This window comes from Ambystoma mexicanum, chromosome 8 (genome assembly GCF_040938575.1).
Source record: "Ambystoma mexicanum isolate Mex_15411 chromosome 8, UKY_AmexF1_1, whole genome shotgun sequence".
NCBI lineage: Eukaryota > Metazoa > Chordata > Amphibia > Caudata > Ambystomatidae > Ambystoma > Ambystoma mexicanum.
In genome coordinates this window covers 385,305,188-385,329,255 of record NC_090929.1, presented here as the reverse complement: position 1 = coordinate 385,329,255, position 24,068 = coordinate 385,305,188, and the positions used below count along the sequence as shown (strand labels likewise).

The 24,068-nt window shown below is 42.8% G+C and overlaps 1 protein-coding gene across 13 annotated transcripts in view; it reads left to right on the top strand.

Moving 5' to 3' along the window:
• Nucleotides 1–24,068, top strand: part of GRIN1 (glutamate ionotropic receptor NMDA type subunit 1) — a 1,139,664-nt gene that overhangs the window by 1,049,271 nt on the left and 66,325 nt on the right. The gene's annotated exons all lie outside the window — the stretch shown is intronic.

Here is a 24,068-nt window from a genome sequence, read left to right as displayed (position 1 = left end):
CGAACCTATAAACAAGGAAAGTTTTGACAAATGAATAAAAGACAACAGCACTGCTGGATCTCCCAGTGACCCATGCCCACCGGGTATCTACAAAAAGCTTCTTAACCACAAAACACCAGACTTATACTACCGACTACTAATGAATCTACCCATAAACACAGGAATAGTACTAAATTCATTCAAATCAGCATATATCAAACCCCTCCTAAAATATGAGATGGGAAATACAGAAGACCTTACTAACTACAGATCTATATCGAATCTACCATACCCAGCGAAAATCTTCGAGAACCATCTCTACAAATAACTACTCAATCATGTAGAAAGCAACGGAATACTTCACCAATCGCAAGTCAACTTTAGACCCATGAGAGGAACAGAATCAGTACTTCTCTCCATAAAGGATGACCTAAAAATAAACGCAGAAAACAGCACACAATCGGCCCTCAAACTACTGGAGATATCAGCCGCCTTTGATACAACCAGACACACAACACTAACAAAAAGACTAGAGCAATGTGGCATTACTAGCTCTGCACTACAATGGCCGAAATCTTTCCTCACTAACTGAACTGGAAGAACACACCTACCGCCATTTTCATCAAACGCTAAAAATATCACCTGCAGTGTACCACAAGAATCAAACCTCTCCCTGCTTCTCTTCAACATCTACATGACCCCCACTCCCAACAAAACTCATTCAAACCCATCAACTGACAGCCTACAACTACTCAGACAACACCCAACTCATCTTCAAGATAACCTCCAACTGCGACCCTGACAACACCCTCAACAAATGTCTCACCGACATAAACACCTGGATGACAAACAACAGTCTCAGGCTAAATCCAACCAAAATGGATATAATAATCTACACACTGGAAGACAATGCAACACAGGCATACCTGACTTGGCCATCAAGCATGGGAACCCAACCAGAAATATTACAAGTCTGCCTGTAACCCGCCGGTTCTACTGGCTGGTTACAGGCAGACTCGCCTTTACCGTTTCTGACACCTGAAATCCCGGTAATACCGGGATATTACGGGCAGCAAAAGAACGGTAAATTCGCATTGCTGTGGAGTCCAATAGGGAATGGGATCCCTGAAACACTGGCACCATTAGTAACAGTGACACTGCTTCAGTGACAGATCTGCCGGTAGGGGCCTGAACAGGTCAGGCCTGCCTGTAGTTCACAGCCCCGACTGGCAGGCTTGTAGTTTGCCAGTGCAAAATAGGTGCTGGTAACTTTTGTTACCAACACTTTTTTCCAGTCCGGCAAACTTGTAATGCAGGCCAATACAGTGATAACAAAATAAATATGGGAATCCTCATGGAAAACGTCATCTCTTTGGAACCACAAGTCAATTAAATACAAAAAAAGGTTTCTACCTCCTGCGATCCTCCCTTACCTCAATTTCCTACAAAGATCCCTTGTCATCATCTACTTGGTATTATCAAGAATCGATAGTCTCTTCCTTAGAATGCCAGAACACCTCACAAAAATCTAAAATGCATCCAAAATACTGCATCTAGTCTAGTCCTTAGACTAAATAGAAGAGACCACATAACACGACCCTGAGAGGTCTACACTGGCTACCAGTAAAGAAACACCTTAACTTCAAAGCCCTCTGCATTGCTCATACATCACTTTATGGACAAGGAGCAGAATTCCTCCATGCTCAAATCACCCATTACCAACCAGGAAGCAACCACCTCCAAATAGAAACAAGGCACTATGACAAAGGGAAATTCAGAATATCTGCCTTCTCCTATCTGATAGCCAAACTATGTAACTTGATACCGAAGGAAATAAAAATGACAGGAGTCCACCGAACATTCAGGAAACAACATAAAACCTGGCTGTTCATCTCACTGAGATAAACATAGATGCACGCCTATAGAAACCATACAAATGGACCAGAGGAAACATGGGACAATACAGAATGAACGATAAAACTATTCAACACCCAGTGATCACCAGAAACCAACTAACACCCCCTTTTTTCCATAACCCCTCAACTCTCACGTACAACATATGCCCAGAGGGCTAGTGAAACAGCCCACCAAAAACATGCAAACAACACACCCCTCTCTAATCAGGCTACAAACCCAATATCTGCAGACAATAAACAACACAGACACTGCACGCCACCCTTTCAGACACAAAAGCCCAGTGTACATTACAAAGCAACCCTAGAAAGCTCACACGCACAGTCACCAGTTTCTCCTGGTTCTGCATGCATCAATAGATTAGCACAAACTCTATCTTATATCTCTCTCCCTCACTAACCTACCCACTTTTCATACAGAGCCACGTGAGCATCTGTAGACCATGCAAAAGGTAAGTAGTCTGTGGTATAAGTCAATTTACCATAACATATGATTTTAGAATCTAAAGAAGGGATAAATGGCATTTCCTGGGAAGGTATCAACGGGGCATTCCTCCATCATTCTGCTCCTAGCTGTAGGAGCCATCTTATGCCATTAAAGGCCCAAGCATACTCCTCAGCCACCTTGCAAGCAGCCCTCTCCAGGCAGATGGGATAAGATAAAAGGTCCAGAAGGAACATAGGATCTTCCCTGCCTGAAAATAGGATCTTCGAGTCCTGAAGGACCCTCCACTGGGTCCAGTGAATAACTACCACCTCCACTGTCATCATCCCCCAGTATATCTGCATTCAAATGGTGGCCTTCTTCTTACCCTGAATTTGATCCTCCTCCATGTCTGAGAGTCATTTGTGTGTCTGCATCCACTCCACTATGGATGGGTCCAGATTCCTTCCAGCTCTGTGGTTATCCGTTTGAGGAGAATCACAGCAGGAGGCACTCTGCTCTTGGTGTTTCCTTTTACATGGGGCTTTGGTTGGCGTCAACCTCATGTCGCCCTGCCCCAGATGCCTGACTGGGTGAAGAGCAACTGAGGACCCCTAATGCCAAAGCCTTAGAAGCCGAAATCTGAATTGTTTGGGACTAGGAAACATTTTCTGCTCAGTCTTTTTCGAAAGGATTCCTCCCTCCCACGGATTCCTCATCTATGATATCCCTATCCCAGCACAGCTGTCCTACAGAATCCTTTTCGCCACCAGGGGCAAAGCAGGGCTCTGCCCGACGCCTCAAAGCGCCTCACACCGGACATGGCGTTGGGACCAGTATATATAGCGGATATATAGCGGTTCCGCACCCCGTGACCTCAGTTCCTTTTTTCTGTGCATTCTGTTAGTTGATCGGAACACGTTCACTAGTCAAATTTTCTCTAGTCCATGCTGACTCTGTCAAAGGTCTCCAGAAAAGGGCTGCAAAGTTCTTCACTTTCATCCACAAGGTGAGAAGTGTGGATCCGCAGACTTGTTTGAGGTCACCCAACAGGAAGCACCATTCTGAAGATCGACCGGCCACAGGTAAAGAGGAGGAAAAGAAAGTCCAGAAGAAGATATATCGGAAGAGGTCCCCGCTCCCTGAGTGGTGCCTCCGACCATCATTTTTCTCCATCCTCTAAGAAGAGGAGCCACTTCTTCAGGGATTCACTGGAACGGTTGGCACAGGTTTCTTTTCCTACCCAATCCTCCACTTGTGAGGAATGGGAAAACGTTTGCCTCAAGATGCTTGACATCTTTGCCATGGTGCTGGTGGCTTCGGCCTTGTCATCACCAGCAAAGGTGCCTTTCACTTTGGCCGGGGCACCGACCAGCCCCACCATGTTTGTTGCAACCAGCAGGGCAACTGCGAAGACTACTCCTGAATGCCTGGCCCTGGATCCCATTGATGCCGAGATTGTCTTGGCAAAAGCAGTCCAGCTGGGCCCACTTTTGGCATTGACGTCGTTGGTGCCGCTCTTCTCCAAAAAGACACCTTCATGTCAAAGATGTACTCTATTTCATTATGTTATGTTATGTTAAGCCTACTTCTAGAGCTCACAGTCACTCAAAGGTATCATAGCGCTGAGGGAAAGAGGCCACAGCCAGAGCCCGAACACAACTCAGCCTAAAATAGGTATGTTTTAACGGTCCTTCTAAAGGCGAAGTAATTCGATATTTTCTTAATGGCTAATGGAAGGTCATACCATCGAAATGCAGCAGCAACGGAAAAGGCACAACCTCCAACCCGTACCCATTTATAGTTAGGTATCACCAGCCGATCAGCCGAAGCAGAGCGCAGACTGCGGCTAGGATGGTAACAGGCAAACTTTTGTTTGAAGATATTCGGCACCCTGATCATTGACGGCACGATGGACTATGCACAGTGCTTTAAAATTGACCCGCTGGGTCACCGGGAGCCAATGCAGAGCGCGAAGCACCAGAGATATATGAGCTCCATAGGGAGTGCCAGTTGCCACACGCACAGCTAGATTCTGCAGCCGTTGCAACCGCTGAATTAGGCCCTTAGGTTGTGCCAAATATAGGCAGTTGCAGTAGTCTCACGTAGATATCACCATGGCAGCCACCACTGGAGGGCGCAGTGGGGCAGGGATCATGTGAAGCACTTTCTTTAGGACTTTTAACTGAAAGTGGCCAGCTTGACAAATCGCAGTGACTTGCTTGTCCATAGATAGTGACGCAGATAGGATTACCCCCACATGTTTCACCTTACCCACCGGCACAGGGAGAGGAGCCAAAGATGAAGGCCAAAAGGAGGACACGCAAAGTGTAGGATCAGGGGACAGCCCACCACCATCAGCTCAGTTTTGTCTCCATTCAATTCATGAGGTTCATCCACCCTCCCACGGCTGCCAGACACTCCTGTAGGCACAACGACATCTCAGCCCGATCGAGATGTAAATGGATTAGGATCTGAGTGTCATTGGTGTACGAGTAGCATTTGACGCCAAAGGAGTGGATAAAACATACAAGGGCCCAAATATAGATAGTAAATGAAATTGGAGACAAGGAGGAGCCTTGTGGCACTCCACAACTGAGGTGACAAGGAACAGATAGAAAGGGGGGCATAGAGAGGGTCTGTGTACGATCCGTCAGGAATGAAGTGAACCAGGCCAGTACTTGGCCAGTATTTACGACAAAGAAGGTGACCAGATTCCCTTTGGGGTGGAACCCATGATTTCTAGAGAGGAGATAGATTTCCCTGAAGAGTTCTACAGGGAGTGTGAACTTGTGGTTGGGCTGGCTGAGGACCGGGTCGCCAGTGGCCTTGACACATCTTCAGAGATGGACACAATGCCAGCTCCCATTCCAGGCAAGCCTCAGGCCACTAATCAGCAGATGATGGTCAAGGTGGACGGTACCTTGGGGCTTTCTGCTCCATCCAGAACCAACATCCAATACAAACTTTGTGATATTTTGGATGACACCCCCTAAGAAGGAAACACTGCAGCCCTTCAATGTGGCAGTGGAGGCAACTGTGCTTGAAGAGTAGTTACAAGCATATTTCTGTAGTTGCAGTGGACAGGAAACTGGCAAGGAAACACCATCTTTCTCAGTCAGATCTGGTGTTTTTGTCCTCCCATTCTTCCCCAGAAAGCTTGGTGGTTCAGGCTGCGATGGCTAACCTGCAGACCTCCACTTTCCCTTCTGTTCCCTTGACAAGGAGAGCATGTGAATTGATGCCTGAGGCATTAAGGTGTTTGCATCGGGCAGTCTTGCCCTACGTGTGGTGAACGCTTCTTGCACGTGTCGCAGGCGGCCGACCACATCCCGGAAGGGGAGATGCAAGCTGGATTGCAGGCCCTGGTTGCTGAAGGCAGAGAGGCCTCCAGCCAGAATTTGCCATCAGGGTTGGGCTCCGCAGATTGTGTGGGCAAGTACATGGCCACCGGGATGGTGGTCATTCGTCGCTCATGGTTAAGGATGTTGTGGTTTGCTACAGATGTGCAAACCAGGATCTTGGACATGTCGTTTGATGGCCAAAACTTGTTTGGAGCCAAGGATGTACAACACACTCCAGAAGTGTTTGTGGATAGCCGTGCAACAGTCCACTGTGCATTCGGCCAGAGGTAGGGGTTTTCATCCCTTCCCTGCCTATGCCACCATAGCCGGTGGTTAGGCCACCCAGGAAAGGCTGCAATGCAAAAGCTTCCTGAGAGGCAGAGGTAAAGGTGCTCAGAGTGGAGATGCATCCATGGCCACTGTCCCCTCCACGCCCCAGTCCACAAAACCTCTGTGAAGAGCTCTGTCACTCAATGCCGGTGGGAAGGAGGCTTTTGATGTTCAGCTTGGAATGTCAAGGACCACCTCCAACACTTGGGCCTTGCAGGTCATTTAGCAAGGATATTGGCCCCCATTCCTACAGTGCCCCTCGGACTTTGATCCTCAAGCCACTGCCTTGTCTCCAGACCCCAGAAACTCCCCTTATCCAATCAGTGGCGTGCCCACTGAAACTACTGACACCTATGTTATTTCTGAAGATGTTTTAACAATCAATACATTTCAACCTTAAGTTGGGGTGGATCATAAACACCTGAGCAGTGTTATTCCTGATAGTGAATGCGCCAATAGGTTGACTCCCCGCGATACTGATACCGATGATAATAATGTGGGTAGTGGTGGTAAGCATGTTTATAATGCGCTAAACTCCATATCCTCACCTGTAACTTGTTGTAACGGCTCAAATATATTGTCATAAATTGTATCTGTATACCAATTGACAGAATTCCTCCCAAAATAAGTGGCTACCATGGAAAAAGATTTGAAAGACCTAAAAGAGATGATAAGAGGTCCTCAGGCTATGAACATTATAAGTACCCTGGATAGATCTGCTCGATCCCATCTAGGTTCAATGTTATGTTATGGTATGTTAAAGGATATTTATACTGCACACTATCACCACCAGACTGGTCCCTTGGCGTTCTGGCAGATCTGATCTGAAAAGCAAGGGAATAGGGTAAGTTAGTTGGACTTAGCATCTGTGATGTGCTGTTGGCATCTTCAGTTGGGTTTACACCGTTCGCTGAGCATTTGTGATTTTCTGGTTGGTAGCTGTCATGTGCTGTTGTGCAAGACTATATGTGGTTTGTTTCATTGTTGCAGTGTAGTGAAGTGTGTGCAGTATAGGTATGGCTGTGTAATGTTTAGAATTTGAGAGGTGTGAGCAGAGGGATAAGGTTATTAGTGGATTTGGTTAGTTGTGGGGCTCCATCGTACCTCCTAAGCTATGGTCACCTGTGATATGCGTCAATGCTAGTGGCACGTATTGTTGTGCTCTGAGAGGAGGGATCTACCTCCTTGGTTCTGTGTAGGGTTGTGGGTTGTCTGCGGGGCTATTTAGAGATAGTGCCTCCTCCTTCCTCCCCTTCAACCCAGTAAGCCGGATAATTTATTTCTGGACCCATTTTGCCCTTTAGCCTATACAGGTGTGCACCTACCACCTCTTTCCTCTGCCTCTTTTGGGTGCGTCGGAAAAGGGTGTGAGACTGGTAGTTACACTTTAGCCCCCATACTGTTTAACCTTTCTTTCATGAGGTTATAGACGTTTTTATCCTTCAATGCACCATCACTGGGGGAGAAAAGATGTGCCTATTGATGTTTGCAGACAGCATTGTATTAATGCCTCATACGCCGTATGGATTAACAAAGCTTAAATACTACTTTGTGAAATTTTGCAACACTTATGGTTTAACAATAAAGTCCAACAAAGTCATGCGCTGCGCAAAAAATCTTAGGTCCTGTGAGTCTCTGCATCCTTTTATAGAAGAAACAAAAATTGAAGATGTCTCATTTTTAGATTATCTCGGCATAATACTTAATCACAATGGAAAATGGAACCACACATTGGAAAAGAAAATATAGCTCTGAGTAGTAAAACAATGCCATAGTGGGGTTCTCGAAATCGTATAGGAATAACATTCTGTCTCCAGCATTGGAAGTGTACAGAACACAGGCCCTTGCAGCAGCCGCTCACGGAGCACAGCTTTGGGGACAGTCAAACATATCAAATTTGTCTGTGACTGAAAATATCTTTCTAAAAAAAATACTATCCATTCCTGCAAGCACAGCTAATGTGACATTACAATTTGAGCTTGATATAACATCTATCAAGGACTAAATAACATTGAAACTTCTATTATAGTGGGTACGAGTATGGTCCTGCCAATCTCTGGTTAAGTACAGGAAGGCTTTAGTGAATATATTAGGATACCAAGGAGTTAGTTCACTTCCCTAGTTTAAGTATGTTAAGAGTTCCCTGATAATGATGCAGTTGGATGATCTGTGGGTGAGTCCCTCTAGAATCACTGAGGGTTATATGGAATTCTAATTGGTACTCATTGTGAATGGGCCTTAGCTAGCAATATCGATGAATGCTTGAGTCTCTCAATAGGACAGACACACCTATACAAGCAAATATATGGGCCAGGGAAATACCTGACACTGGAACCCATACTGTTTAATAGAACCTCATATCTGCAATTAAGATTGGGAACATTACCTATCACTTCTTTTAAAGCCCGCTGGCTTAAACCAACAACTACTAACAGCCCTTTTTTCCCTGAAGTGGAAGAAACTTTACACTTTCTTATTTTGTGCCCAATTTATGAGATATTATAACGAAGAAAGCTGAATCCCTGTCTTCTTAGACATGGCAACGAACAATAGTCAAGGCAGAACATTATGTGATCTATGCAGGATCTAGGTTTTTTGGACCTGCTTGGACTAGGACTTTCTAATAAGCCACAACTTCCCTAATTATTTTGGTACTGGCAACATGGAATGTAGGATGATAAATTGATGATAAATTGCTTTTATTTCTTTTATAATTGTTGAATATTATTAGCTGCTGATGATAAATTGTGGTAGATGATTTGCCTGGGCAAAGTGTTAGAACGTGATAGTAGTCAGAGGATAATGTATTTATTCATATGATGTTCTTAGCTAAGTGTAATTTTATATGCAACTTTTATAGTTTGCTAAAACCGAAATAAAGTTATATTGATTCATTGATTGTTTGAAATGTAAACACTTAATGTAATTTTGGGTAATTAATTCCGTGGGGTGATAAATTGAACTGGGATAATTAATTCATGATGCATCCACTGACCCAGGCTTACATGCTCTTGACCCTTCAAAACACCAGGTCTTACCTCAGAAAGAATTACAAGCATATCTTCATTTCCTAGCTCCTGCTATGCCCTGGCACTCGTCATATAAGAACACAATACTTGAAACACTTCTTCACCAATCCTCTACTTATGGACATAGAGACTTGGTGGTCGAGGATGATTGGTGGGGACAGATGTACTTGGTTAATGGCAACATCAAAAATTCTAGAACATATCATGACAAATGCGATAAACTTCTCTCCTACTCCTTCATAAGGTTTCATTGAAAAACCGTCGAAGATGTGAATACTTTTGTTTTAACAAACGCAGTTCTGGATACGATCACATTTTGCCATTCTCATTTTGTAAAAATCTTTTCTGATTAAAACAAAAAATAAAAACAAATATCTTTATTTCCTAATACAATGTCAGGCTCCCCTTGTGTCAGCAAGAGGCTACCCAAGCTCAACTCCAAAAATATTTTTAAAATGATCATTAAGCAATAGTATAGCCATTAAGATAATACCATATCAATACATGAACATAGTTGAACAGAGCCGTAAGTGTATAGGTTGTGCTTTTCGCATTTCGGTCTATAGACCTTCTTCAGAAGCATCACCAGGCTACCAAAAACATATACACAAAGAAAAGAAAATTCCTTAGATATAGTAAGATATAATCGAATACTTATATGTGTGTAAGTTCATTGCTCTACATGTATACAATGTTTGTAAAAAATACATTTAAATATTATCATTGCAGACCCCTCCACCCCAATTTGAGTACTTGATCAGAAAAGGTACCTTTCATGTTCTAAAAAGTAGTCATCTTCATTTCCCTATATTAATGTTATCAATGCTAAAAAAAATGTATGTGAGGGGGGCTAGCTCAGGGGCAACAGGTTTGTCTTGGAAGCAAGACAACGCAGCGCAACACAGGTACGAATCCTGAGCCTGCACGTAGAAACCAATCTTTGGTCGTAAGCGTGTTATAAATGAACAATATAATTAAACTTATATCATCCAGTCACTGTCCTTTGCATATGTTCTCACTCTTACACCATCTCTACCCCATATATGTCACTGAATCAGACAATGCCCCTATGTTAAGGCACCTTACCGCAGGACTGCCTCCACTCTGTCATTGCCTCCATTCTAACATATTTCTGTTCAAAATATCTGTCTTTTCAATACATGAATACATAAATAATAATGTAAACTTCTACACAAGTCTGAATCTGGGACCATGTAATAGCACAACATTGTAGTCTCTTCAGGGGTTCATTTTGAAACATGTATAACTAGAGAGTTCAAATGTCAGTCCAATTCCGTCTTCAAAATTATACAATAAAGGGGGCTCCTCTAACAACCAGTGGCCATTATAAGGAATCCTGCCCAATTTAGGGAGTCCTCCTCTATCTCAATCCTTGCACAACCTTCCATGTTGTGAAGTGGAAACATCTGGCCCAGAGAGGAGCATTGAATGGTTGGCAGTGGTAGCAGTGGACCCTCTGAGTGTTTCTTCAGTGCTTATTTTTTGGAGGTGATCCTAGCAGCAGAGAGGCAAAGCTAACCCATAAAACATTCAGTAACGCGCAGAGCGCCATGCGAGTGCCGTGGGGAGTGAAGCATTGAGTGGTTGGCAGTGGTCAGCAAGGAATCAGCAGGGAGGCTCTGAGTTCTGCTCCCTGCATTAGTCTCACTAAGGTAACCAACTGTGCTCGTTTCATTAGTCTGCCTACTTGTCTGTTTTCTTTGCTGCCCATTCTGTACAAGCACATGTGTGCTGTTAACCATGTGTAAATTGATACCGGCTAATTTCGTTCCACGCGGGGCTCTAAAGTCTGTAAGCCCGGCCAGGAATTTAAAACATACCACCGTGCTTGCTTGCACACATACACAATCACAGTTCAGATAAAAAGAAAAACTGGATAGTTCCCTCTGTTCCCTAATCCTCACTCTCCCGCCTTTTGGTTTTATCTTGTGCTAATCTTGGATTTGTTTTAAATTGTCTGGAACTTGTGATTTTTAACCTTTTAAAGGGCTACTGTTTTTAGTGATGTTCATCTCAGGCACCACTAAAATGCTGCGAAAGGGGCCATAGGAGTCAACGGACTACTGAAGACTCAATTCATTGATTTTGTTCTCCCCTGTTCCCCTCCCTTGCCTTGCCGCACTCTGAAACACTTGTGTACAAGCGTGGTATAAGTAAATTATCAAATTATCAAATTAATGATAAACAAACTATGGAAGAAATCACTAATGTCGCACCGCAGGTTAACGAGCCAATTAATGAAAATCAACCCATAGAAAAAAAACCTAATGCTGTCCCGCAGCCTAATGAGGAAATGTGTATTGGTTGACAAGAAGATCTCATAGTGGTCGGCCTTAATTCACAATTTAGGGGAATATACCCCCAACCCTACTGGACTTGATTTGTCTGGATTAGATGGTACCGCCTCAGCTCCGGCTAGTGTCGGTATGGCGACACAATGGGAGGATCAAAAGACACCAAAGGTTAAGCACCAGCAAAAATATTAAAGCAATTGACCCACTTTTCTTCAATTGTCAGGCAGAAAATTACGATTTTTTTTTGGGCGAAAAAAAACTTGCACAACCACTGAAATAAAATAATTTATCCCAGTGAGGTGGATTGCCAGGCAGGAACACTCTATGATGAATGAGGATATACGGATGCCAACAAACACCAAACTCCATGACTGGCACTATAGAGTTTCCTGACCTTGCAATGGAAAATAATGGAATCACTAATTTAGATTCAGTGGCCCACTGTGTTGTAAAACAGACATGTGATGCATCAATTGGGGGGTCACCCACAGAGGTAACTAACTTTATCGATGAATATATGAAAACACAACAGTTGTTCAGAGAGAGGGGCCTCATTATGGAGGCTAATGATGAACATCAGTACTCAGAAGAGGCAGCAGTCCACCATACCCTCAGGGAAGCAGATGACAGAATCAGTTTAATGCAGCCCACAGTTTTGGCATTGAACATGGTTCTTAGTTTGTTTGTTAATTTATATGACAATATTTGGGCAGAAGTGAGAACGCATACTGAATTAATGACAGAAATCTATAAAAGACTGGATGGCCTGGGAAAGAATTGTCTGTCCGCAGTGAATCAAAAGGCTGGGTTGCTAGGGGAGGCTCTTCCAGCGGGGGGCCTGCCTAATGATGACCACCCGATTAATGTGGTAAAAGGAAATGTGGAAATTGAGGTTGTGAATTCTATTGAGGGTTCCTCTGATAATTGTGGAATTATACAAGATCAAGTTGTTGTTAGTTTTGAACATGGTATTATAGATCTGACCACGGACGAGGCCCCTAAGGGATGAGATAGGTATAACACAAACAAAAATGGGTATAATGCCAAGACATCAAAAAAAGTTAAATACATCAATAAACGTCACCTCCTTTCGTAAATATTTCCACAATCTTAAGAGTCAATGGCTGAGGTGGTAACCGAAGAAATGGTTCACACAGGGTGATGACACCAGTCTTGGAAGAAAGTATAAGGGTGAGTGTCCCTGATGTGAGTGATGATGCTTCTTGGGTAGGGGGGAGGCAGTCAACTTCTTGTAGCAAAGAATCACTACCCTCGAGAGAATAAGGATGTACAGGGGTCGCAAGGTATGAGGGTTGAGATCGGGTTTCCAACCTTTTAACGGGACCCTTTGGGGATAAACCAGATGGTAGGTGGTGATCTGAAAATAGGGGGGATCCCATTTTCTGGACCCAAACAAATAATACTTAAGTTGGATCCTCCGAAGATGGCTTGAGATCTGGCTGCAGGGGCTGTCCCTCCAATAGACCCTGAGAGTGAACAGTTATTGTTCAATTATGTCAAGAAATTATACTTCCACAATATGTCTTGGAACCTATCAGGGCTGCCAGTGGGAGGGTATATACCTCCCCCATGTAGGAACTCTGGAGCAGTTGGTGGTACCCACATGCACTGCCTGGATCAGGATACAATTTTAAGTAAACTGTTTGTACCAAATCCTCAACCGATTCTGCCCTATCCATGGACGATGTCCATAGAAGTTATACCCTTTGTTATCAGGATAGGAAACCACAGAGCCCGGGCCTGTCAGAGCTCAAAGTATTGTGAGGGGAGCTAAAGGAAGCGAAGGGCTGGGACAATACACACATGTAAATGTTTGGTGAGGAAAGGGACAATCTTATGGTAGCAATACTAATCACTGTAATGAACTGTTGAGCACGAAAGTTATACAGATGACAAGTCTCTGGGGTACTAATACATACGTGTGTGTGAACCGTGGAAATGTACTTAAAATCTTTTCAGAGATTTCGAACCCAATCTCATATTCTCATGTGACCTGAACAGGGTTCAATTTCCGGATCGGGGGCATTGGGGACAAAGTAACATCTAATTTAATTCCCAATTTGTCTTGAATTTGGTAATTGCTGAAAGTGATAGATTGGAAAAACTGGGTTTCAAAGTGAAATTATTGGAGGCCGATCAGATTCCCATAAGGTGTAATTACAATTATGGTGGGAACCTGAAGGTAGTTTTCCAACCAGATAGACCAAGTTCGAGGCATCCTCGTGCACTGTAGTTGTGACGTGTACAAAAATGACAGTTTAACTGTCACAATCTTGCTGGCCCTTTTCTGATGAGAGGGTCTTTCTCATCACGGACTCATGAAACAATAAATACTATATAAGGATAACCACTTGTTAACTTTGTTATTTCACTGAAGGAAGTTTTCCAAACAGATAGACCAAGTCTGAGGCAAGCAAGACATTATAATAAAGGCTTTAGTAGACAAAATAAAGACTGGGCACAAGTTAATGCCGTTTTATGGAACTGATCCCCCCTTAGTTAGCGTGGCTTCTTAAGGGTTGATCCAGGAGGATACATATCTGAAATCCCTCTCTTCGTACACAATGGGGAATGCCCAGCTGCCAGCTAATTACGGAACTACAGCCATGTTGATGGAGAGTGACTGTATATTTTTCCAAGAAACATGGATGGTGGAAAATGTGTCTGTAGATGGGTATGAGGTTTATGTTCAATCTGCTATGCAAAATAAGGTGGGGAGATCACCAGGGGGGGTTGCTGATTGCTATAAAGAGTACCCTGGGTTTCACATCAAGATTAATGCCTAACCTCCCCTTTAGAATTATGGCAGTGAAGGTACACTCCTTGGTGGTGGACCTGAAAATACTCCTTCCTAATGTCTATTGGCATAAGGGGTGGCGGATCTAAGCGACTTACTGGAAACAATTACTGTATAATTTGGGACTGACAGGGGGCAATCACGAACGGAAGGGTAATATTTTCAGGAGAGTTTAATTCAGACTACTGCTTTTTGAATACGGATAATGAACCATGGGAGATACTGCCAGATATGGTTATGGAAAATCCGAAGAAACAACGGGGGAGAAAGTAGATCTTGTTGCTTGAGTCTATGGGTCTTCTATGTCTGAATGTGGGAATGGATGCCTCTGACACACCGATAGCAACCTGGTAAAGAGGAGATAGTAAATTAACTATAGATTATATCTTTGTTGACGCCCTTTTCTGTAACTCCAGTGTAGGTCTCAAGATCGTACCTAGCGCATGGAGTGATCATAGTGTCCTGATAGCGGACTTGATATTTTGGTAAATACGTCTGTTAGAGGCGACTTAATGAAACTTAGAACAGTGGGAGAGGTAAAGCGATTCAATGGTCTCCACAGAACATCAGGATATTGAACACAGGACTAGAGTACCTAATGAACTCAAACACCTTAAAATGTGAACTTCACATGTTTAATTCATGTAGGTTTGATGTATTCTTGGCTAGCCTGATGAAAAGGGTTAGTTTAAACCCTGGGATGAGGTCTGGTACATCTTCCTGTAGACATCCACACATTTTTGATTAGCAGCTTGCCAATGAAAAAGCATTTATGCAGTGATCCTTGAGGTCGATTTGCTGTTCCAATTGGTACTAGGCTCAAATATCCAATAGAATTAGACATATCAAACAAAGGTACAAAAACGTCTGTAGATCAAGAAAAGCAGCGTTGCTGCCAAAGGATGCAGAAACTATGCTGCGTACCCTGGTGAAAAGGGGTTTGAGGGCATTTTGGGGTCTGATTAATGGCCAAGAGTTAACAATGATTGTAAGTCAATTGAATGCGGTTTCAGGGACACAATGGGTCAAATTCTTTTCTGATCTCTATGGGGTGGATTTGGGGGATGCCTAAGGAGATGGTACTTGTCTGCCTGCTGAGGACAGTGACGATTGGCAGCCCATCATTGATTATGAGGTGGTCCTGTCCTGGATTAAAAGATCTAAAATCTCCCTGGTGGCTGGGCTGAATGGTTTGACTAACAATACTTTTAAGGGCCACCCGAATGCCTGGGCTCATGTCCTGACTATGGGTTTCAAAAGTATTTTAAGAAATTGAGTTCTCCCGACCTCTTGGCAAACAGCATATGTGGTTCATATATTTAAGAGAGGTGAAAGGGATCAAACAAGGAACTACCGTCCAATTGCTCTAATACACGCAGACTGTAAAATCTTTGCTTCTATACTATTGACCCATTTGAATGAGTGGATGGCCACAACACAGCGCCTTAACACATTTCAGGCTGGGTTTAGGTTGGGTCACTCAACCAATGTAATGTAATGTAAATGGTCTAGTTATGAGGGCGCTGCAGGAATCAACTTGTGGAAGGTGCGCTGGAGATATCTATGTGGCCTCAAATGACCTCTCGGCAGCCTTTGACTGCGTTAATCGGAGTCGACTTTGGTCTAAGTTGGCAACCTGGGGCTGCTGAGGGGCCTGCAGTGGCTAATCATGGCACTCTATGATAAGGTGGGGATCCGTGTCAGATTAAAACTTTATGGCAATATGTCTTGCAGGATTCAAGCCTGAATCGGTCGGAGACAGGGGTCTACCCTCGCCCCTTTTCTCTTCAACCTATATGTCTCTGACATTGGGGATTGCTTAGCTGAGCAGGCATGGTCACTCTGAAATTGGGTGAGTTACACATTCCCTGGCTGGCCTATGCAGCAGATTTCTGGCTCCTCAACAGCACCATGGTGGGTCTTCAGCCCTTATTGAATACATTTGCGAAATAAGCAGAAGACAATGGACTGATTGTCAACCCTAGAAAAACATGTCTCTTGGTGCTGTCAAGGGGGCAGAAAAGAAAAAGGCTGCATTGGTGCATGCAAGGTGTCCAGATTGCTAACACAGCAAGCGTGCTATATTTGGGTTTCCCTCTCCTGGCACAGCCTTCTAGGATGGGAATTTGCACCTTCCTTAGACAGACAGCTACGGTTCTTTCTAATCAAATGAGTAAATTGGAGGAGAAATGTGGGCGGTTCTCCATAAAATCATCAGCCTTTTTTTATGAAGGAAAGGTGGTCCCCAAACTCATCTATGGGATGAAACTGTATTATGACAATATCGAGAATTTCTGGGAAACGCTTGAGGCAGTGTTCTGGAAACAGACTCTTAAGCTACCGAATACTATTCCGGCCTCGACTATTGGATTCAAACTGTGAATAGCTTTTTTGGAGGCCTGTGTGTTATGGAGATTGCTTTCCCTTTTCCGAAATATGATAGATCCCCTGCTGAATACACTCTATGAAGAATTGGGTAAATTACTGGATAAGTCTGGTCTAGTACATCATTCCAATAGGTTTTTGTTTAAAATCTGAGATATATGTGATCAGACTTTGAGAGATATCTCTCTGGATAGGGTGACTCTGGTTACTAACCCTGATAAGGTAAAAAGAGCGCTCAAAGAGAAAGATTGGATCACAACCCTGATAGGTTCCATGCGTATCCATCTTTGAGCCACCTATGGTGGGAACATAAGAGATGTGCGGTTATCTTGCCCCTTGTCTTACAGTTCCCTAATCAATATTATAGGCCCCTTCTGTTAAAATTACGCTGGATATCTTGCCGACCCGTGTGGTTTTATTACAAAGAACAATGGTCAGTCCAGAACAAGCAGTCTGCAGACTTTGTAATAAGGAGGGATAAACGGAATCATTGAGGCACCTTGTATTGGTCTGTCCAGCATTCTGCACTGAAGGGTTGGTATTTATGGCTGAGTTTGCTACGTAGGAGTCAATGGGAGTGATGACTATATTTGTTCCCACTGCATTAATATTCAGAATACATCAGAGGGTACTGTGATTGCGTCATTTGTCAAGTCATTGGATTTATATAATGAACATAAAATACTATAACTTGGGGTTCTCTCTTCCAAATGCATCACAGTTTACCCTTGTTCTGTAATATGAAATCTATAATGGATGAAATATTAGTTTTAGATATCTAAATCATGCACTGGTTCTTTAAATGGTATGAATTGGGTTTTAAGTATTCCATGTGTCGTTGAGATGAATTGATATGAATTTAATGGATTTGTAATTTGTTTGTTCTTTCTTATTTTTTATAACTGACTATCCTAAGTACCCTGCTTCTAAGGGATGTCCATTCTCAAATTTTATTTCATAGTCCATCAAAAAAGATGAACAAATATTGCTGTTTGCCACAAAGGTTAAACGCGATACATGTTAATTTCACTAATTAATTGAGCACCAAATTTTCATTTATCTCTGATTTAAATTCTGACATGAATATCATATTTGTATGCTTACTCTGAGTATTTGCAGTGCTGTTAGCAGTGCTGGCCATTGTCGCTGTTAAACACACACTGCCAATAATCAGAGTAAGCATTCAAATATGATATTCACGTGAGAATTGAATTCAGAGGTAAATGAACATTTGTTGTTCAATTAATTAGTTAAATTAACATGTATTGAGTTTATTGGAAAATAAATCAATGAAAAGAAAGACACAGTCACTCCCTTCTAAAAAAATTAGAAAACAAAAGAAATGCAAGACCAGTTCAGCACAGACTACGCGACAATGAGCACTTTCTTCAAAATGACTTGTAGATGGCAGTGTAACACCACAATTCGTAATGTAGACAAACAAAGCCAGAAAAGCAAAAAGATTGATTATCTCCAGAACGGGAGGACCTACCAAGCCAGAAATAGTTGCATTAATACGTCAATGAAATAAAGAATATGCCATTCAAAATTCATGACACCAGACCTCACCATTCATGAGGAGTTATGTCCCCAAGAATGCAACATACAAACCCACAAACCCACAAATAAACGCAACTTTTGTTTGTTTTATATATATAGATTTTGCGATATTATGAAGTGTTTTAACTTTAATCGTTGTAAAGGCTTTTTTGTAAACCATATACAATAAAAAAAAAACATCTGAATACATATAAAACTGATAATTGCTGAGTTGATCTTATCCAGTTGAGCATGATTCAAAAAAGATTAGCTGACAACCTCCACTAATCTACTGTCCAGGGCTTTTGGGAAGAGTTTACTGTCTAAATTTAGAAGGAGAATGGTAGGAAGTGAAACTCTTGTCCTTGACGTTATTGTGGTTCATCATAATACTAGCTTTTCCCCACGATTTGTGGACCTCACCCTGCTTATTATCCTTAATTAAAATCTGTACTTTTGGGAAACAGCAATCACAGGCATTGGAGACCTCACATGAAATGCCATCTGACGTTGTCACCTTCCTCAATGTCAGGCATATGAACTTTTCTTTTACTTCTATTGCTTTGAGGGGGTTCAACCAAATCTCTATTCTGTTGCAAGTTTGTTTTTGTAGAGATACATCTGCAAGGTAGTTTCCATTATGTTTGACCCCATCCCAAAGGGATAACCATAGGACGATGAAAAGAAATGAACACATTCATTCACAATTCCCTTGAAGGGCTCCATGATACAGATACATGCACCTACTGATCTCTACAATCTGACCAATATCCTGGCATCCTTCTGGCTACCTTGATAGGAATCTGACAATTGTTGTCTCATGTCGTATAGGTTTTTTCCTTTATACCCTGACCTCTAATTTCTCCTTTGATTGATAGTAGAAGCTGATATCAGCACATGATACAGATAATTTCTTGATGACCTTTCCTTCTCTCTCACGGACCATGATCAATTCGGAATGCTCGGACTACAACAAAGTAAGTCAGTCAAAGAGAGATTCTTGCTCTACCAACCATTTGCAATGAAAGCAATGCAAGAACTGGTGGTACATCCTTGAGAAAATGCCTTCAGCATTTCCCAGATGTTTGCAGTAGAGGCACAGCCTGCTTTTAACCTTAAGACCCTCTTCTATTTTTTTTTAACCAGAGATATATTCCTCTTTCCTCTTAATAGCTTAAAATCATACGAGCTAGGCCTCATGCCCACCATCACAGCTAACTCCTTGATCTTTGTCAGAAGTGGGGAATGATCTGGGAGGGATCACCCCAAATACTTACATTTAGTACAATTGATCAGGCGGGAAGTAAGAAAAGCAAAATTATTCCTCATCTAGTTTTGTTATGATGGGAAAAAATGATGTGATACCATCCAGGTTTCTAATGCATCAACATTCTCCATTCATCTGTGTTCTTCTCTGAGGGCACATTATAAATCAACTATAAATAAAAAAATAATAACATTAAAACAATTGTATCACTTTTTAGTGATGCCAAAGCCACCCTTGGATACTGTTCTATCCATATTCAAATCTGCTGCTCACTTACAATGACCACACATGGATACAGGGACGCAGCAATTATGAAGCTCTTTAATTAGAAAACATTGGAATTGTCCTTTTGTGCATAAAGAGCTCACAAGAAGAATGTGCAAGTCCCCTACCTAATCTAGGCCATGATCCACCTACTGTGAGGATCTTCATAAGGTCCAAGCACATAGTTCTTTTTATTGTGAACCAAGATACAAACACCTCTTGCTTTGTGCAGATCCCTTTATTTACTCACTCCAAACACATGTTTTTCAGTTCCTTAATAGGGATGTGCGACGCTGGCAGACAAACCATATCCAGACTGAAATGACACAGGTAAGAAGCGATCGAGGCATATGTCTTCCTATCATTGAGCCAATTCACGTATCTTTCAAGAATTTTAGGATTAGCTGCCATAACAACCACATTGCTGCCACCAACCACAACTTTCACTTCCACAACATTTTCTTCAACAAGACACTTCCTCTCTGAGAGTAAAATTTTTCGCTGCAGCATGCTATTTAGCACTCAAAAGAGAAAGCTAAAGCATTTGTAAAATGTTTTCACTTTCTTACGGACAAAAGGTTCACTTTTACACGACACATAATGCATCCTGGTGTTAAGCCTTTCCCAGTTCAACAAAGTTGCAGTTAAAATGCTTAACCGAAGAAGATTGCCTTGATATTTAAATACTACAAAATAAAACCACATTGAATTTACTAACTCAGACTATTTACTTTACTCACTGTAAAGTAACCTTTCATACTTCAGCAGAACAAGTATTGCTACTAAAACATTTGGCTAATAGCCTTATAGTCCTCAGGCGAGGTCATTATTGCATGGGATAATGACTGCCCAATTATGGCCCTTGCCAATGTCCATAAATTGGTGGCAGGTCATTATCCCGCAATGATGACCCCTCCCTCAGCCTATAAGGCTGTATTAAGCCATCTTGTCAAACTCTTACAGTGGCCAATAGGTTTTTTTGCAACATGACATGAACGTGCTTCTCCTGGTCTTGGTGAAGCCAAGCCTGGCTTGTTTTAATTCCGTGTTGTTAGTGCTCCTGAGCAATAATCTATAAGTTAGAGCAAAAGGCCAAAAATTAAGCAGCTTGTTTGATTACCATTGCCCTACATCAGGACTATATAACAGGGTTGCTGCAGTAAGCAGCTAATGTATCACATGCCTGAATCCTATTGGAATGGGTTTCTTCTCACAGCAAAAATTTCTTGAGTAAGTTGCTTCTGCCTAGCCACAAAAGGCATTCCGGTTCTGGAATAATCTCTCACTGTTACTATTTCAAAAGCTTATATATAATAAAGGAGATAGAGTAAAAGGTAACAGGGAGCTAGGATCAGATAACCAAGAGTGGTACTCTTGGTGCAGAAAATAAAGTTTAATCATGAAACAATGGATAAAACAGTATTAAATAGATACATAATAGTGAGCATTAATTCTTGCTAACACAAACAATGAGTCTAAAAACTAATAACATAGGAAAACATCAGAATCAATAGATGATTTGTATAACAAAAATGTATCTTCAGTGTAACAATTCATTTCATTCATTGCATACAATTATTAACTTAATTACAATCTTCAAATCTGTGTTCGCTCTGTTCACATCAGAGCAGAAGTGTCGCAACATGTTTCTGTTCGTAATAAGTTAATAAAGAACATTCATCAGGAGAAAGATTAGGGAGCGAAATCCTTCTCCAAAACTCCAGAAGCATAGGGAGACGTCAAAGCAACCTTGGAGGGTTCTTGTGGGGGGCAGACCGCTTCGTGAATAAGCTAGGACTTCTTAATAGGTCCTCAGTTGCCAAACCTGAATGGTAAGTAAAGGTAACAAGATGGCCGGTGAGATGGAAATATCATGCGCGGAGTCTGAAATGCAGCCCACGCTGTCACCAGGACACTAGCTTGTACATAAGGCGAAGTAGGAGATAGCAATAACAACTTCAGCTTTAAATTGGGCTTTAGGGTGGTTCACCAAATTGCGCCCAAGAAGCAGCAAGTAGGACTCTCTCATGGGTGGGGGTAGATACTTAATGTCAACCCACTTAATGTTAAGTGGAGGTCAGGTCGGTTCGAGGAAGACTGGAGAAACCCTCCTGTGGCTGTAGCGACAGCGGATCTTCGGGTCGGGGGAAGTGAATGCTTAAATTGACATCAGCCAGTCTGTTACAGAGGTGGCGCTGTGTGGCGGCCAACAGCAGGTCTTATGGTTAGGTGCGATAAATGCTATGGATTGGCATGTGAAATATTTGAAAAATGCAGCCGCGCTTCAGTTGCACGCCTCACCGAACCTTGTTGAACTGGTTGGTTGCCTATCTATGAAGTACCAGAGGTTTGTGATAGGCAGCACTCATTACCAATTCCAAGCTCTGCCCTCAAGCTAGACCTCTTCCCTGAGGGACTTCACCAAACACATGTTGGCTCATTCATGAGAGAGAGGATGTATTTCTTTCCCTACCTGGACAATGGCCTCATCACAGATTGTTCCCTAGAAGAGGCATTGTCTCATCTGTGCCACCCTTGCCTGCTCCTATGTAGTTTGGGCTTCTCCCTCAACTTCCAGATGTGACAGATGGCACCATCCCAGCATCCCAGCAGCACAAATTCATGGAAGCAGTCATAGACCTTTGCTCTGGACAGGGTCTGGAATGGAACGGAAACCTTTGTAGGAGGAAATAGAAGACTCTGTAAAATCACGGTAAGAAGGGTGAGAGCGGGCAGTAAATTACAACCAAGCCCCAAATGTGTGTCCTCTGACGCTGCCCGTGATTTTAAACTGGGACTTTAAACTGAAGCATATCTTTCATGTGGTCAGAAGATTCCAGATGAGCCAGTTCTTGCCAGCCTAAACCTTCCTTTGCCTTCTGGGCCCAATGGCTTCCTGCACTTTCCTGCTGTCAGAGGCTCATCTAAGAAGGAGATCTCTACAATAGCTTCTGTGTTCTCATTTTTCTCAGTTCTTGGCCAACATGACATCCCTTCTCCGGAACTCGACACAGTACGACAGCATCTCATTTAGTGGCCCGCTGAAACAACTGGATGGCAGGGGTTATTTTGGCAACGGTGGCCACGAATTGCTTGGATCATTGACACCATTTTTAAATGCTGAGGTGCTCATCTGTGCAAGCTCATGGTGAGCAGGCTCTTGACCTTGGCACAGTGAATATTGCACACCAATCTGTTGGAGCTGCAGATGATCAGGCTTGCACTGATATCCTCGGTTCCTTCAGTCTAGGGGAGAGGTGTCATGAACCTGATGACAGGACGGTGGCATGCATTACCTCAATAAGAGAGGGGGTGTACAGTGCTGCCCCTGCATAGGGAAGCAATGTAGCTTTGGTTTGGTTGGCCATGGAGTACATAATTTCTGTGTTGGCAGCCCATCTGCTTGAATGGAGACTGCAGTGGCATATACCCTGAGCAGGCAGGTCTTGGCTTCCCACAAGTGTGAGTTATGCCAAGAGGTACTTGAGAAAATCTTGAACCTCTAAGTTACCCCTCAAGTGGACCTGTTTCCTTCCATTGTCAACAGCCAGCTGTTCTGCTCCAAGGAATTTCTTTGGGGGCTATCACCTCAGCTAGAAAAGTCATTGCGCTGTGGGCACTGTTGGTTGAAGCTGTCAATCTTCATCGTCGACCTGCCCCAGATCGTTTCTGAGTTCCATCTGAACCAAATGATTAACTGCCTATTGTTTTATCCTTCAACACATCCTTCCAAGGAGGATGCAAGGTTTCACTGGCCGGTCAGAAAGCAGAGGGTGTGTTAAGCTTCTATGTAGCCCGGAGTAAAGAAGGTCATAAAGACGACCAATTGTTCATTGGTTTTTCAGGGGCAGGCAAGGATTGGAAGTCTCTAAACAGACAATTTCCAGGTGGATAATTTTTACATCGCTGAGTGTTATGCTTTAGCAGGCAAGGGAATGCCTGAAGGGCTGTGAACCACTGAAAAAGGGGATGGCAGCCTTAGATATTTGCCAGGTGGTGACTTGGTTGTAGCTTCATATGTTTGCAACGCATTATTGTTTGGATTCCTAATCAGCAGTGGATGCCCATTTGTTAAGACAGTTCTTCACAATTTCTTGGTGCAGCAGGTTTGTCCTCAGTCACTGCCCTTTGTGACAATGCCCCATACTTTGAAAAATGTTTCTGATGCTAGCTGTCAATTGTGTATCAAATATGAGTAATATGTGGTGGGAAATTCTACCACAAAGAACATTACCAGGTTTAAGTAATTTGTGCCTTAGCTCATCGAAGGCCTCTCAAGCTCTACCTTTTCATCTCTAACAAGCACAGATTGTGCAATCAACTTTGTCTTGGGTTTGCTGAGCTGAAGAAGGGCAGGGCTATCACAAAACATACTACATTGTAATGGATTGGTCTGTGCATAAAACATGTTTCTAATTGACCGAGAAATATGTACTGGAGGGCTTGCATACCCACTCCATA